This window comes from Carcharodon carcharias, chromosome 14 (assembly GCF_017639515.1).
Source record: "Carcharodon carcharias isolate sCarCar2 chromosome 14, sCarCar2.pri, whole genome shotgun sequence".
NCBI classification, from domain to species: domain Eukaryota; kingdom Metazoa; phylum Chordata; class Chondrichthyes; order Lamniformes; family Lamnidae; genus Carcharodon; species Carcharodon carcharias.
Genome location: NC_054480.1, coordinates 110,431,992 through 110,448,570, shown reverse-complemented (window position 1 = coordinate 110,448,570; position 16,579 = coordinate 110,431,992).

Genomic DNA, 16,579 nt, shown 5'->3' with positions numbered 1-16,579 from the left:
ATTCAGGTTTGAGCTGATAAGATGCAAGTGAAATTCCTGTCACAAAAGTGCCAGGCAATGACTATCTCCAACAAGGGAGAATCTAACCAACTCCCCTTGACATTCAATGGCATTACCATCACTGAATCCAACACTATTAACATCCTGGGGGTTGCCATAGACCAGAAACTGAACTGAGTCAGGTATATAATTACAGTGGCCACAGGAACAGGTCTGAGACTGGGAATTCTGAGGTGAGTAACTCATCTCCTGACTCCCCAAAGCCTGTTCATCAACTATAAGGCACAAGTTAGGAATGTGATGCAATATTCTCCTCTTGCTTGGATGAGTGTAACTGCAACAACACTCAGGAAGCTTGACACTATCCATGACAAAGTAACACGCTTTATCTGCAACTCATCCATCACCTCAATTCACTCCCTCCACCACTAGGGCACAGTGGCAGCAGTGTGCACTATCTACATGATGCACTGCAGCAACTCACCAAGGCTCCTTCGACAGCACCTTCCAAACCTCCGACCACTACCATCTAGAAGGACAAGGGCAGTGGATGCATGGGAACACCACCACCCGCAAGTTCCCCTCCAAGTTACACACCCACCCTGACTTGAAAGTATTTTGCCATTCCTTCACTGTTGCTGGATCAAAATCCTGAAACTCCCTTCCTAACAGCACTGTTGATGTACCTACACCACATGGATTGCAGCAGTTCAAGAATGTGGCTCACCATTTCCCTTTCAAGGGCATTTAGCTCTTGCCATTCACAGACCAAGAACAAATTTTAAAAGTTCATTATTTGAGTGTGGATACAATCTCTCTAGCCCTCTCATGCTTGCTGTTTATCTCTGGTGCTCACTCTCTCCCTCTCTCCCCTTCTCTCTCTCTCTGACGCACATATACATTTGATTGCCTTTGGCACATTTTCTTGCAGCCCATTCCTTTTCTGAGCCGGTCTGCTAACCAAATTGAGGTAAGGCGCTCCTTTTATCCATGTGAATGAAGCTCATTTTGTTTAATACCTCTATGATTTACTTTCCAGGTTACCAACAGCAGTGTCCTGGAGATGAATCTTCAACCCCTGGAAACTCCAGGGCAACCTGGGAACATTGGCCACCTGACTATTCTCCCCATAGTGTGAATCCAAACTAAAGGTAGCTTTAGCCAGTGATGTCACTGGGGGTAGTTCCTTTCCATTTGTGGCTGAAGTTGAATGCCAGTACATTAGGGTGCAATCAGACCTTGCTGCCTACTCAAAATAACATCTGCCTTCAGTAGATTTTACTGTCATTTCCCTTTCCCATCCAAGAGACGGTGAGGCCAATTGAACCAAACCCACTGTGGCCCCAGCTGACATCGCCTAACTTGACACACATCGAGGATCGAACATAGAACCCTGTTGACAGTAAAGCTCAGCTCCTTTAATACAGAAGCAAAATACTGCAGATGCAGAAAACCTGAAATAAAAACTGCAAATACGGGAAGTACTCAACAGTTCAGGGTGCTTCTGCGCAGAGTAAAAAAGACAAGTTTTAAGATCATCAGGACTCTTAAAAGGTCATCAACCTGAAATGTTAATTCTGTTTTTCTCTCCATGCTGTGAGAACTGCTGAATATTTCCAGTATTTTCAGTTTTCATTTAACCCCAGAAGATGGTGGGTATTGTATTCACACATTGAGCCATCAGGGAAAGCCCAGGAGCAGGATGCCCTATAATCAGATATCATAATCCCAAACATTTCTGCAAAGCAGCGCAATCTAGGAACATTCTCTAATAATATGTTGATAATTTCTGTTCACTCATCTATACTCCCCTGGTTAATATGTTTACCTATCTGTTTATAAGAACTCCTTACTTAACAAAAATGAGGATTTACAGTTAGTTGCTCTGTACAACTCAGTAAGGTCACCTACATTTCCTGTCTAAAATTAGAGACTATACACTATGCAGGACATGTGTGAGGTAAGGAAAAAAACAGGGTTTGAGTTCTGGTATTTCCTTTGCTATTTATAAAACAAAATCACTGAACATACTAACATACAAATATATGAATTAGGAGCAGGGGTAGTCCATTTGGCTCCTCCTTTGATAAGATCATGGCTGATTTGATTGTGGCCTTAAGTTCACTTTCCTGCCTAACCTGATACCCTTTGACTCACTTGTTAGTCAAGAATCTATCTACCTCTGCCTTAAAAATATTCAATGACCCTGCCTTCACTGATCTCTGGGGAGGAGAATTCCGCAGACTCATGACCCTCTGAGACAAAAAAATTCTCCTATGTCTTAAATGTGAGAACCTGTTATGTTTTACTATGGTGTTGCTTTGGTCGTGAACCGGTTGCACACTTATCTGTCAGCAGGCGATTCGATCACAAAATACTGCAGATGCAGAGACTAATATGAAATGAAGCACATGCTATTTATTTACACAAACAACAGAGCACCAACATGATGTGCACTTCTTCAACCAGACACTACTCTAGACTAACATTAAAATCGCAGCCCGCGCTACACAGCTATTGGGTCTTACAGTCACGTGGTCAATCTGCTCACATTCTCTTAAAGGCGTATTACACCTCAGATTACCACATCCTTCCCCCTTTACTTGAAAGTACATTTTACAATATATTAACTATTTACAAATTCAGTCGCTCGGGAGGCTTTTCAAACGTGTCGACCGTCGTAGTTCTACGACTTCGGACGGTTTATCTGAGGCCTCCCTCTCAGGAGTTATCTGTCCACTAGGCTTCCCTGTAGGAACCTGTAAGTTTGCCTCTTCGGGTCTCTCAGGCGGGTTCTGCAGATACTTCCAAAGCAAGAGGAGTTCCTCCCACGTATGGTGTGGACTCCAACGGGAATGTTTAATGCACCTTTTCTTGTGGATCTGTTTCCCATTTCCTGAGGTGATCTACATGTCTCCTGATTATCCAACCTTCAACTGATATATGATAGGACAGGGGTCCTGTTACTGCACCGCACTGACTTCACCTGATAGCCATTGGGCCCATCTCCAAGCCCTTTGCAAAAACAGCTTCTCCTACAGTGAAGTTTCTTTCACGACTATGGGCCTCCTGACTTTTCTCTACCCTACTCACCCCACCTAAATTTGGCCTTATGTGGCTTAACCATATCCTGAGTCATCTCTTCATTAATAACTCTGCAGGGGCAATGCCGGTGGTCATATGTGGTGTAGTCCTATAGCTGAGCAGGAAGTGTGATAACTTCGTTGCTATGGAGTCCCTCTATAGTTTTTTCATTCCGGCTTTGAAGGCCTGAATAGCCCTCTTGGCCAACCCATTGGAGGCAAGGTGGTATGGTGAGCTCTTGACATGTGTTATACTGTTTAGAGTTGTAAATCTTTGGAATTCCCCGCTAGTGATTGCTGTTCCATTGTCAGACACTATTATCTCTGGTAAGCTGTGTATCACAAAACTCTGTCACAATCTGCCTATGATGGTGGCAGATGTGGGTGATCTCACCTCGTATACATCCATCCATCTGGACTGGGAGTTGATAAGTAAGAGGAACATCGTGCCCATAAAAAGGCCCCACGTAGTCAAAGTGGAGGCAGACCCATGGCCTTCCTGGCCATTCCCAAGGATGCAGTGGAGCAGAAGGAGGCAATTTCTGCAACTGTTGGCACTGCATGCAGCACTTGACCATATTTTCGATTTCAGTGTCCATCCCTGGCCACCATAAGTGCCAACATTTTCATTCTGGAAATGCTGGGGTGAGCGCTATGCAATTCTATCAATAATGGTTGTCTACCTCTGGGAGGCAAAATGACTCTCACTCCCCACAGTATGATGCCATCCTGGCAGGTGAGCTCATATCTCCTGTTAAAATAGGGCTTCATTTTGTCCGACTTTGGCTCGTTAGACCATCCCTGCAAGACTTGTTCCCCGACATAAGACAAGACTGGATCATGACTGGTCCATTCTCTGATCTGTTTGGCATTCACTGGTGATGAATCTAGAAAGTTTAATAACAAGACAAGTTCTTGAGGGATGGGGACATTCACATTGCTATCCTTTAGGGCTAACTGGCTCAGCGTGTCGGCATTGGCAATCTGGCTTCCCGGCCGGTGGATAAGAATATATTCGTAAGCAGCTAGAGTCAGCGCCCACCTTTGGATATGTGCTGAGTCGATTGGGGGTATTGCCTTATGTTCCCCAAGCAAGCCTAGTAGTGGCTTGTGGTTGGGTACTATGGTGAGATGGTGATTATGGTTGTATTGGTGGAATTTCTTAATGGCAAGTACAGTGGATAAGCCTTCTTTCTCTATTTATGAGTATCTTCTTTCTGCCTCACTGAGTGCCCTTGAAAAGTATTGGCTTGCTCGGAGCCATCTGCCATCTGGTGGGAGAGTACTGCCCCTACTCCGTAAGGGGATGCATCACAGGTCAAAATCAATTGTTTCTTTGGGTCGAAATGTACCAACAGGACTGGTGAATGTAGTAACTGCTTTACTGCCGTAAAAACCTGTTGTTGTGGAGCTTACCAAGTCTACCTGTGGTTTTTCTTGAGTAACCCGTGTAATGGAGCAAGTACTGTCAACAGATTTGGGAGAAAATGCCCGTAGTAATTGACCATTCCCAAGAAGGACTTGAGTTCTGTGGTATTTTTCAGGGCTGGCACCTCACGAATTGCTCTCACCTTGTCTTCCAATGGGTGAAAGCCCTGCGAGTTGACCCTATAACTCAGGTAAGTCACTTCTTTTGCTTGGAAGGTACATTTTTCGCTTTTCAAGTATACTCCGGCTTGTGAGAAACACTTCAATACCTCTTCCAAGTTAGCCAGGTGTTCTTCATCAGTCAGTCCTGTTACTAGGCCGTCATCGAGCTAAACCTCCACATGGGGTAGACCTTGGAGCAAATTTTCCAAAGTCCTTTGGAAAATGGCACAAGCCGATGAGACTCCGAAGGATAACCTAGTATACTGGTATCACCCCCTGTGCGTGTTGATAGTCACAAAATCCCGCTTTTCTAGCTTGACCTGCTGGTAATCTTGGCTCATGTTGAGTTTCGTATGTATGGCTCCCCCTGCCAGCTTGGAGTACAATTTATCAATTTTTGGTATAAGGTGCCTATCAAGTCCGGCTACTTTGTTAATGGTCAACTTGTAGTCCCCACATATTCGCACACTCTGGTCAGGCTTTAGTACTGGAACTATGGGTGCTGCCCATTCAGAAAATTGTACAGGTTATAAGACTTCCAACCTTTCCAGCCTGTCTAATTCAATATCCACTTTTTCTCATAATGCAAAGGGGACTGACCTCACCTTCAAATATCTGGGGGTTCCTCCGGGATCCACATGGATTTTAGCTTGCAGTCCCTGAATCTTCCTGAGCTCTTCCCTGAATGCAGGGGCATATTTCTGTAATAATTCTTGCAGATCTTTCATTCTGAGTTGAAAAATCTCAGTCCATGCCAACTTTATTCCCTTAAACCAGTTGGAACCAAGCACAGTTGGACCCGCCCCTGCTACCACTATCAGCGGTAGGTTAGCAAACTGGCTTCCATATTGTACTGGAACCTTGCATATACCTTTCACTCATATGTTTTCGCCAGTATATGTCTTTAGTCTGGCATCTGAGTTTTCCAGCTTTAGTGGCCTCGTCCATTAAGATACTTAAACACTTGTTACCCTATGACCGTCATGGATGTACCTGAATCCACCTCCATTTGAAGGGGTTTTCTGTTGTGATGGAATACTCTCCGCTTGCCTGGAATCTGGGGTGTTAGGTGCCGATAGACTACGAATTAGGCCATATGTTTTACTGCCACATCTTGATAAGAGGATTGCCAACCTCTTTTCCTCCCCCGATATGTCATTGGCCAAAATATAATGTGACCAGTCATTGATAGTCTAATCAATGCGACCAAATTGTGACATATTGGAGGATGATAACTTTGACGACTACGGTGAGGGTTTACAATTGTAATGTACTTATAATCAGCTTGCAGGCATGGCTAATTCACTACAGTTGAGCTTTCATAGCTTTCCCTGGTGTCATCAACTGGTCATGTTTTGCCTCATCACCAGTTGTTATGTTTTACTTTGGGCTCGCTTTGTTTGCAAACTGGTTGTACCTTATCTGTAGGCAGGCGAGTCGATTACAATATACACAGGCACAGAGACCAATATGAAATGAAGCACATACTATTTATTTACACAAACAACAGACTACTAACATGATGTGTGCTTCTTCAGACAGACTCTACTCTACACTAACATTAACATGGTAGCCCACGCTACACAGCTATTGGGTCTTACAGATATGTACTCAATCTGCTCACAGTCTTTTAAAGGTGTATTACACCTCACATTACCACAGGCCCCTTATTTTTAAACAGTGTCACCTAGTGCTAATCTGTCCCACAAGAGGAAACATCCTTTCAGTATCCCCCTGTCATATCCCCTCAGGGGACTTGATGTGCTTCAATAAGATCACCTCTTATTCTTCTAAACTCCAATGGATACAGGCCCAACCTATCAAACCTTTCCTCATAAGATAACCCCATCATCCCAGCAATCAGTCGAGTCAATCTTCTTTGAACTGCTTCTAATGCAATTATGTGCTTTCTTAAATAAGGAGACCAAAATTGTACACACAGTACTCTAGATGTGGTCTAACAATGTGCTATACAACTGTAGCAAAACATCCCTACTTTTATATTCCATTCCCCTTGCAATAAATGACAACATTGCATTTGCCTTCCAAATCTGTACCTACATACTAATTTTTTGTGATTTATGTACCAGTACACCCAGATCCCTCCCTACATCAGAGTTGTGCCCACTCCCTTCATTTAAATAGTACACTATTTTTCTACTCTTCCTACCAAAGTGGATAAGTTCATGTTTTCCCACATTATACTTCATCTGCCAAATTTTTGCCCATTAATTTAACCTATCTATACCCCTTTGCAGACTTCTTGTGTCTTCTTCACAACTTAATTTCCTACTTATCTCTGTGAGGTAGGTGAAACATTAATAACTTGTGGTGTAGTGAAATGGAACACCTCCTGACCCCACCTAGCAGCTGGGAGAATTTGATTAAATTGAATAGGTTTTTTATATTTGTTCATGGGATGTGAGTGTCACTGGCAAGACCAACATCTGCTGCCCACCTCTAATTGTCCTTGAGCAGGTGGTGGTGAGCCATGTCCTTGAACTACTGTAATCCATATGGTGTAGGTACACCAATGATGCTGTTAGGGAGTCCAGATTTTTGATCCAACAACAGTGAAGGAATGACAATATATTTCCAAGTCAGGAAGGTCTGTGGCTTGGAGGGGAACTTGCAGGCGGTGGCATTCCGTCTGTCTGCTCCCCTGGCCCTCCTAAGTGATAAAGGTCACAGGTTTGGAAGGAGCTGTTGAAGGAGGCTTGGCGAGTTGTTGCGGTGCATCTTATAGATAGTACACAGGCTAATTTCTCCTGGATGATGCTAAAATTCTTAAGAGTTGTTGGAGCTGAGCTCATCCAGGCAAGTGAAGAGTATTCCACTAGATTCATGACTTGAGTCTTGTAGATGGTGGACAGACTTTGGTGAGTCAGGAGGTGAGTTACTTGCCGGATAACTTTCAGCCTCTGACCTGTTCTTGAATTACTGTATTTATAAGGCTGCTTCATATAAAATATGGTTTATAAATTGGCTGTTAATTGTATTTTAATAGAAGTTTTAATTGGGATTGCATCTGTTCTTGTATAGATGGGAACAGGCCGATAGATTACTTTTGGAGGTGCATGTTATATAAAGTGTTTCTCTGCAAATAAACACAAATAAGTGAATAAAGACTTTACTTCAGTGTTCTACCTCTTTTAATTCAATCAGACACAGGTTTTTACCAATGAAAGAGGAATAATTGCCCCATTTTGAAGGGACACTTTTATGAAGAACAACAAAACTTTAAAGGAAGCTTAACAAATCAAATTAAATGACATTTCCAGAGATAATGATGCACTCCAGTCCCTCTAGTGGCCATTGGTCCCAAAATATCTGAAGTAAACTGGTGGACACCATGTGCTCCCTCTCCAGGCTCTCCCAGGTACAGATGTAACTGAGAAAGAGAGGCAAGCCGAATAGGCCGCTTTACTGCCCAATGCCTGGTCCTGTTGATGGCCACCTTAGTCAGGCTCAGGTGCAGTCCCTTGAGGAGGTTCTCCAATTTTTCCATTCCCCTCTGCACCGGATGGTTAAAGACCAGGAATGTGGGACTGTAGTGCAGCCAGAAATTGAGGAGCAGCCCCTTTAAATAATGGAGAGGGAACTGCAACCTCTTGAATCTACACATACATGGAACATGGACTCCTCCGGGCCACAGAAATTACAGGAAATCTGGGATCAGCTTAGATATTTATTGCATGGGACAGCCTTGTACAACACCCCCCATGCCAAGTCCATACTTCAGTTTCCCATTTTTCACTGCCGGGCTATCTGAGATTTGACAGGTTTGATATCTCTCACACCCTTGGATTGTGTAGTGGACAATCTTTCCCTCTTTGTAGCCTTTATACAATTCTCTCTCTCTTGCATTCATAGGTAACAAAATGAAAGTGGACTAAAATAAAAAGGTTAAAAATTTGAGAACACATACCCAAAAGTGACTACTCCATGCGTCAGCAGTGATAGGCCCAAAAATAGAATTCCACCCTTTGTACGAGCAAGAAACTTTTGGTTATAAGTATTAAGACACAAGAAAACAAGCAGGTGCAGAAAGGTGGATTAGGCTGTCAGGCATTTCCTGTAATGTAAAAACAAAAACAAAAAAACTGCGGATGCTGGAAATCCAAAACAAAAACAGAATTACCTGGAAAAACTCAGCAGGTCTGGCAGCCTCGGCGGAGATGAAAAGAGTTGACGTTTCGAGTCCTCATGACCCTTCGACAGAACTGACGAAGGGTCATGAGGACTCGAAACGTCAACTCTTTTCATTTCCTGTAATGTCTTGAGTCATTGTGCCTGTAGGTATTCTGGCTCTCGTAAATGTTTTTCTCAGAATTCTGCACTTGAATTTAACTCTTTGTGGTGTAGCACTGAGCCATCACATTCATCAGGCTCAATTTCTGGTCCATGCTGGTCTCAGCTGGAGTGGCATGAGGGCCAGTGTATTGATTCCTTCCTGGGCAAGGGTGTGGATGTGGGTGTTGGGGGCTTTAGGGAATTGAGCCCAAGTTCCTGCTCCTGATCACTATCTAGGGATTCCTAAGGAAAATGTTTGGGTGTTTGGTGAGGTGTTTGCTCTCCTCTTCTTCCTCCTCCTCCCTCCATCTAAAAGCACTCCTGAAGTAATGGGGGGTGGGGTGGGGGATGGGAGAAGGGCGGCTGAGAGATTATAGAGCGTGCACTTTGAAGACAAGAGGGAAGAAAATTGAAATGTTTATTTTACATAATATTTTGGACTGTGTGGAAATTATTTTTGTTTATTCATTTACGGGATGTAGGCATTGCTGGCTAGGCCAGCATTTATTGCTCATCCCTAATCCAACAACCACAGCCATCTTCCTTTGTGCCAGGTATGACTCTGACCAACGGAGAGTTTTCCACCTTATTCCCATTGAGTCCAGTTTTTCTAGGGGTCCTTGATGCCATACTTGATTAAATGCTGCCTTGATGTCAAGCGCAGTCACTATCACCTCATCTCTGGAGTTCAACTCTTTTGTCTATGTTTGAACCAAGGCTGTAATGGGTTCAGAAGCTGAGTGACCTGGCAGAACCCAAACTGAGCATTAGTGAGCAGGTTATTGCTAAGCAATTGCCACTTGATAGCACTGTTGATGACCCCTTCCATCACTTCACTGATTATTGAGAGTATACTGATGGGGCAGTAATTGGCTGGGTTGGATTTGTCCTGTTTTTTTGTGTACAGGACATACCTGGGCAATTTTCCACATTGCCAGATAGATGCCAGTGTTGTAGCTGTACTGGAACAGCTTGGCTAGGGGCATGGCAAGTTCTGGAACACAAGTCTTCAGTACTATTGCCAGAATATTGTCAGCATTTGCAGCATCCAGTACCTTCAGCCATTTCATGATATCACGTGGAGTGAATTGAATTGGCTGAAGCCTGGTATCTGGGGACCTCCGGAATAGGCTGAGATGGATCATCCACTTGGCATGTCTGGCTGAAGGATGTTGTGAATGCTTCAGCCTTATTTTTTGCACTATTGTGCTGGGCTCCCTCATCATTGAGGATGGGGATATTTGTGGAGCCTACCCTTTCAGTGAGTTGACTGGATATGGCAGCACTGCAGAGCTTCGATCTGATCCGTTGTTTGTGGAATCACTTAGCTCTGCCTATCACTTGCTGCTTATGGTATTTGGCACTCAAGTAGTCCTGTGTTATAGCTTCATATTTTCAGATATGCTTGATGCTGCTCCTGGCAAGCCCTCCTGTACTCTTGATTGAATCTGCCGAAAACCAAGTAACCCCCAAAAGCTGTGTCAAAACCTGGAGGTGTACCAGCAGATTCTTTTGGAACTGGTTGTAAGATAAACCAAGGAAAAGTCTATAATTATGGGCAAGAAAAAAAACATTTGTCAGGAATTGACATTATGTTTATCTTCCAGGGACCACCCTTGAGTACAGTGCTTAGCTCTGCTTACTGAGGATTAGAGACTAGACAGGGAGGAGCCATGAGACTAAACTAACCATCAGAGGTTAAACCTGAGCTCTGAGGAAAGAGAGCGAACTGGACTGAATCCAACTCAAACTAATGGGATGAGAATCTCATCTGTCTGTTAACTGCAAGCGATGAGTCAGTTTGGTCCATTCAGATGAGATGTTAAAGTGAGGCACAGTCTGTTCTCTCAGGTGGCTGTAAAGGATTCTGTTACACTATTTGAAGGAGAGCAGGTTGGTTCTTGCAGTGTTCTTGCCACTGTTTACCTTTTGAGCAATACCATCAAACCAGATCACCTTATCATTTGTCCGCAAGAATGACCCAAACCTCCCTGTTGCTTGCCATTTTAACACTCCACCCTGCTCTCTTGCCCACATGTCTGTCTTTGGCTTGCTGCATTGTTCCAGTGAAGCCCAATGCAAACTGGAGGAACAACATCTCATCTTCCGACTAGGCACTTTACAGCCTTCCAGACTGAATATTGAATTCAACAACTTTAGGTCTTGTGTTCCCTCCTCCGTCCCCACCCCCTTTCTGTTTCTTCCCCCTTCCTTTTGTTTTGTCCAATAAATTATATAGATTTTTCTTTTCCCACCTATTTCCATTATTTTTAAATATTTTAAAATCTTTTATGCTCCCCCCACCCCCCACTAGAGCTATACCTTGAGTGCCCTACCATCCATTCTTAATTAGCACATTTGTTTAGATAATATCACCAACTTCAACACCTATGTGTTCTTTTGTTCTGTTGTCTGTGGCATCTTTTGATGATCTGCTTCTATCACTGCTTGTTTGTCCCAACAACCACACCAGCCCCACCACTTCTCTCCCCCCACCCAAACCACCCCCAACCCCCACACACCTTAAACCTGCTTATATTTCACCCCTTCCTTGGATTCACCTAGTTCTGTTGAAGGGTCATGAGGACTCGAAATGTCAACTCTTTTCTTCTCAGCCGATGCTGCCAGACCTGCTGAGTTTTTCCAGGTAATTCTGTTTTTGTTTTGTTATCATTTGTCTTGTTGCTGGTAGTGAGACCTTGCTGTTTGGTGCTGTGTACATGGACTTTCAAAAGATATTTGATAAAGTACTACAAAATAGATTTATTAGCAAAATTAAAGGCCTTGGGATTAAAGGGGCAGTGGGAACATGAGTATCATATAGGCTAAGGGAAAGATAACATACAGTAGTGGCAAATAGTCATTTGGAGGGGTGTTTCCTTGGGGTAGATATTAGAACATCTGCTCTTCTTGATATAGTGATGAACTAAACAGGGTAAAATACAGGGTAAAATTTCAAAGTTTGTAAATAACATGAAACTTAAAAATGTATTAACAATGTGGTAACAGACTTTAGATAGGAGGACATAGACTGGTGAAATGGACAGTTGAAATATAACACTGAGAAGCGTGAAGTGATACATTTTGATTGGAAGAATGAGAAGAAGCAATACAAATTAAATAGTACAATTTTAACGTGGGGTGCAGGATCACAGAGACCGGGGTGGGTGTATCAACATAAATCTTTGAAGGTGGCAGGGTAACTTGGGAAGGATGCTAAAAGACCATAATGGATCCTTGGTTTTCTTAGTAGAGACATAATTATGCAAGCAAGGAGGATGTGGTAAATGTTTATAATAAACTGGATGTTTAGACGTCATTTGCAGTATTGCATTCAATCCTGGACACCAGACTGTCAGATGGATGTCCTTCACCTGAGAAGCTTTGAGCCCTGTTTGCCGACTGTGACCATCCAGGGGCGTCCTGCTGCAGTCAGAGATTTCTTAAAAGAATTCAACCCAGCACTAACATCTCCAGAGGAACAATCAACTCAGACACCAACATCTTTAAATCGGAAACATCTAGAGCACCAAAGGAACGTCACAGGGTCACCGAAGTCAGCCTAAGCCAGCTGAGTTACCAAAATACAGACTGTATATTCTTTTTATTTTTCATGGACCCTAATTTGGCCAACCTATCCTTACTCATTCTGTAATCTGTATTTGTAAACTTTGAGCGTGTTTGTGTGTGTGAAAGTATTTTATTCTTTTACTTAGATCAGTTTAAGTGTGATAAATCAACCCTCTTTCTTTGTTAAACTCATGAAAATCTGTCCGATTAGTTCTTTTATGGTCACAGCCCATAAACAGTTAAACACTCACTAAATTGGCAAGTCTATCCTTTTCCAGACAGAAAAAACTGTTGTGGTCAAACGAGGGGAGGGAAAAGAGGGGAGCCATTTGACCCTTTCTCACCTGGTTGTAACATTGAAGAGAAAAAAAAAATCCATGGGATAAAGGGAAAAAGCAGGGGATTGGGCCTAATTGCATGATTCTACCAAAGAACTGGAAAAAGTACAATGGTTCAAATGGCCACATTTTCAGTTCTTCTATGATGCCCTTATGAAGCAGGCATGAACCCACAGCAAAAAACTGCCTCAACTACAATTACACTTGTTATGGACAGGAGCTGACACTAGTTTCTCCTCTCGCCATCTGTTCGTAAACAGAAAGGTATTTTAATTTGTTTCCCTCTTTATAAGTGGTGGAATATTTCCCAACCTCTCGATTTTTTTGTGTGATCCAATTTCTGTTAATAACCCCACAGCAAGCTCAAGGTAGGATGAACTCAAAGGGTTAGTTTATTTTCAAAACATAGAAGGAGGGTTTGCGATGTCACTTCTGCACTCAGACAGTAAAGAGATGGATAGAGGAAAGAAGACTTTACAGTACAGAGATCACAGAGAAAATAAGTATTGGTTCACATGGGTCCAGAGTCCAGAATCAAAGTCTAATGAGGTGGTCCTTCATGGTGGTTAGCGGGGTGAAAGCTGATGCTGTTAATTCACTTTTCCAGTGGTGTTGACTGTATATGACGAGAAAGGCATGCAGGGATGAATCAGTCCAGCAGGTGATGGTTCAGAACTTCCAAAAGGAGCAGGTGGGGCCAGGTGTTCAACCTAGGCCGAGCTCCTTTCTGTGTGGCTGCTAGTCAGATGTTAAAGAGCAAACTGAGCTCTTCAGCTCATGAAAGCAAAATTACTTGTTCAATGAGTCAGAGGCCTATATCACATGATGCCCCCACCTCTCCACCTGTGTATCCTTTGTTTGGAATTCGGCTGGGTCTCAATATTCCAGCCATTATGAGTTGAAAGAAAGGTTGGAATGGCCTTTGTCTTAGTAGACCTTCAGTCTCCTGCTGGTAAGCATGGGTTATCAAATGCAAATGGCCTTTGTATAGATCTCTTTTAAATTGGACAGTGCAATCCCCAGGTAAGCGTTAGTGGCTCTTCAGAGATAACAAGGTGTGAGTTTTTCCAAAATTGCAAAGGGGTTTCTTTTATTCTAGGGTCTCAGACAGAAAAAGGTTCAGCCATTTTAGGGTTCTTGTTCAGCCAAGGTCCTGTTTTAGTTTTAGAAATAACAATGAGTATATATACATATAGAAAAGTACAGGGTGAGTTCTTAGTCCCTCACACACTGATATGGCAAGCTCATCATTTACTGGTATAGTAAAGGTGCTCTTTAGGCAGTAGGATTGAGGCACATTAGTGAGAGTTTAATCTAACTGTAACCCTGCTATACTTAACCTGGGAGTGGTGGATACTCACTGCACCTTGAAACGAAAAGTATTCTATTCTCTAGGACTAACATCTTTACCTCGATGAGTGGAAGAATAAATGCAAACCATTTGCATCTTAACCCAGGACAAACATATAACAACTTGCATTTATATAGCATGATTAATGTGAAAAAGTTCCAAAGAACTTCATACAGTTGTAGAGAAGAGAATTTTTATGGATCAGAAAAAAAGAGCTTAAGGTCGATTAAATAATTGATTATATAGGGTTACAAATGAAATATATGAATATCAAGTTTTGACAACAAGACAATACCATTGTTATTCACTTCTCCTTCTGGGTGGGGGGCACCACCCAACTTCTGACACACCATTCCCTGAGTTTTTAAAATTCATTTGTGGGATATGAATGGCCTCAGCAAGGCTGATAATTACTGCTCATCCCTCATTTACACCTTCATGTACCACTAAAGTCCGGGTGTTGAAAGAGCTGCAACAATTCTATTAGGCTGGGAGATCCAGAATTTTAACCCAATTGCAAGGAAGGAAGAGCAATATGTCTTCAAGTCAGCTTGGTATGTGACTTAAAGAAACATGAAGAATTTTATGTATCTGATATCTTTGTCCTTTTCAGTGGTACAGGTTGTGGCTTTTGAGAGGTGATTTTAAAGAATCAGTTGCAACACACTGCAACTGACACACTGGCTGTCAAGGCAGTACGTGTTTAAGGTGGGGATAGGTTACTGATCAAATGGATTGATTTGTCCTGTATGATATTAAACTGCTTTGACTATTGCCTGAAATGCACCCATTCCAGGCATGTGGAGACTATTCCATCATACTCCTGACTTGTCCCTTGTGGAGAAGGTTCAGGGAATTTCTGATTCTATCTCCATTGGTCAATGATTTAATACCTAGTGAGTAGCAACAAAGAACAAGGCAAGAGATTGGGAGGTATTTTTTGCAGTCGCTTGTTAGGGCATGGGATATCTGCCAAGAATAGTGGTGAAAGCTTGATCCAAAATTAATTCAATTGGAAAATGGATGAATATTCAAAAGAGAAAAAAATAAAACGGGTTTGTGTAAAGTGCTGAGCAATTTCACAGAGTGGATAGCTCTTTCGAAGAGCTAATGTAAATACGCTTGCTTTTTATAATGCTGTAAAAATTTTACCATTCTATTTCTCCCCATCGCTGTCTTTCAATATATGAAATATGTCACATTGTTCATGGTGAGTCAGAACATGTATGGGATTCTATAAGAATAATGGTGTTATGAACAAATGGTAAATATGGCATTTGAAGAAAAAAGAAAGATTTGCATTCATACAGCATCATTGACGACCTCAGGACATCCCAAAGCCCTTTGCAGCCAATGAACTAATTTTTAAAGTGCAATTACTGTTGTAATGTAGGAAACACAGCAGCCAATTTTCACACAACAAACTGCCACAAACTGCAATGTGATATGATTATATGATCTATACTAGTGTTGATAATTGAGGGATTTATGGTCACCAGGGAGGTGGTGGCATAGTGGCATTGTCACTGGACTAGTTTTCCAGAGACCCAGAGTAATGCTGGATTTGAATCCCACCATGGCAGATGGTGAAATTTGAATTCAATTCAAAAAAAAAATCTGGAATTAAAAGTCTGATGATGACCACAAAAGAATGATTGTTGTTAAAAACCCATCAGGTTCACTACTGCCCTTTAGGGAAGGGCCTTACCTGATCTGACCCACAGCAATGTGGTTGACTCTTAAAAATGTCCTCTGAATGATGGGCAATAAATGCTAGCCACATCCCATGAATGAATGAAAAAAAAAGGATGCTGAGGATAACTACCCTGTTCTTCTTTCTTGTAGTGCCATGTCCACCTGAGAGCAGATGGGTCTTGTTTTAACATCTCAGCCAAAAGATGCCAATATTGGAAGAAAACTGGAAGTAACAGCCTAGTGCTGAAGTACATGGAGTGAGACTTGAACCCATGACCCAGCGATAAGAGTACTGAACCATAGCTGAGACATTTTCAGAAATTTTAATGTATCATATCATTCATGGTGAGTCAGAGAATTGATGGTTTTATAACAATTGTGGCATTATCAAAAAACTACTATGGAAAGTGTTGCAGGAAATAGATGTGACATTTGAAGAAAGAAAGAGCTACATCCTTCACAACCTCAGGGTCCCACAGTATCTTAGGGACAATGACATACTTTTGAGGCTAACACAATTAGTCCTATTCTCCTGCTCTTTCCCCATAGCCATACAATTTTTTCCTTCTAAGAATATATCTGATTCTCTTTTGAATGTTGTTATTGAATCTGCTTTCACCAACCTTTACAAGCAGTACATTCCATATCATGATTAACTA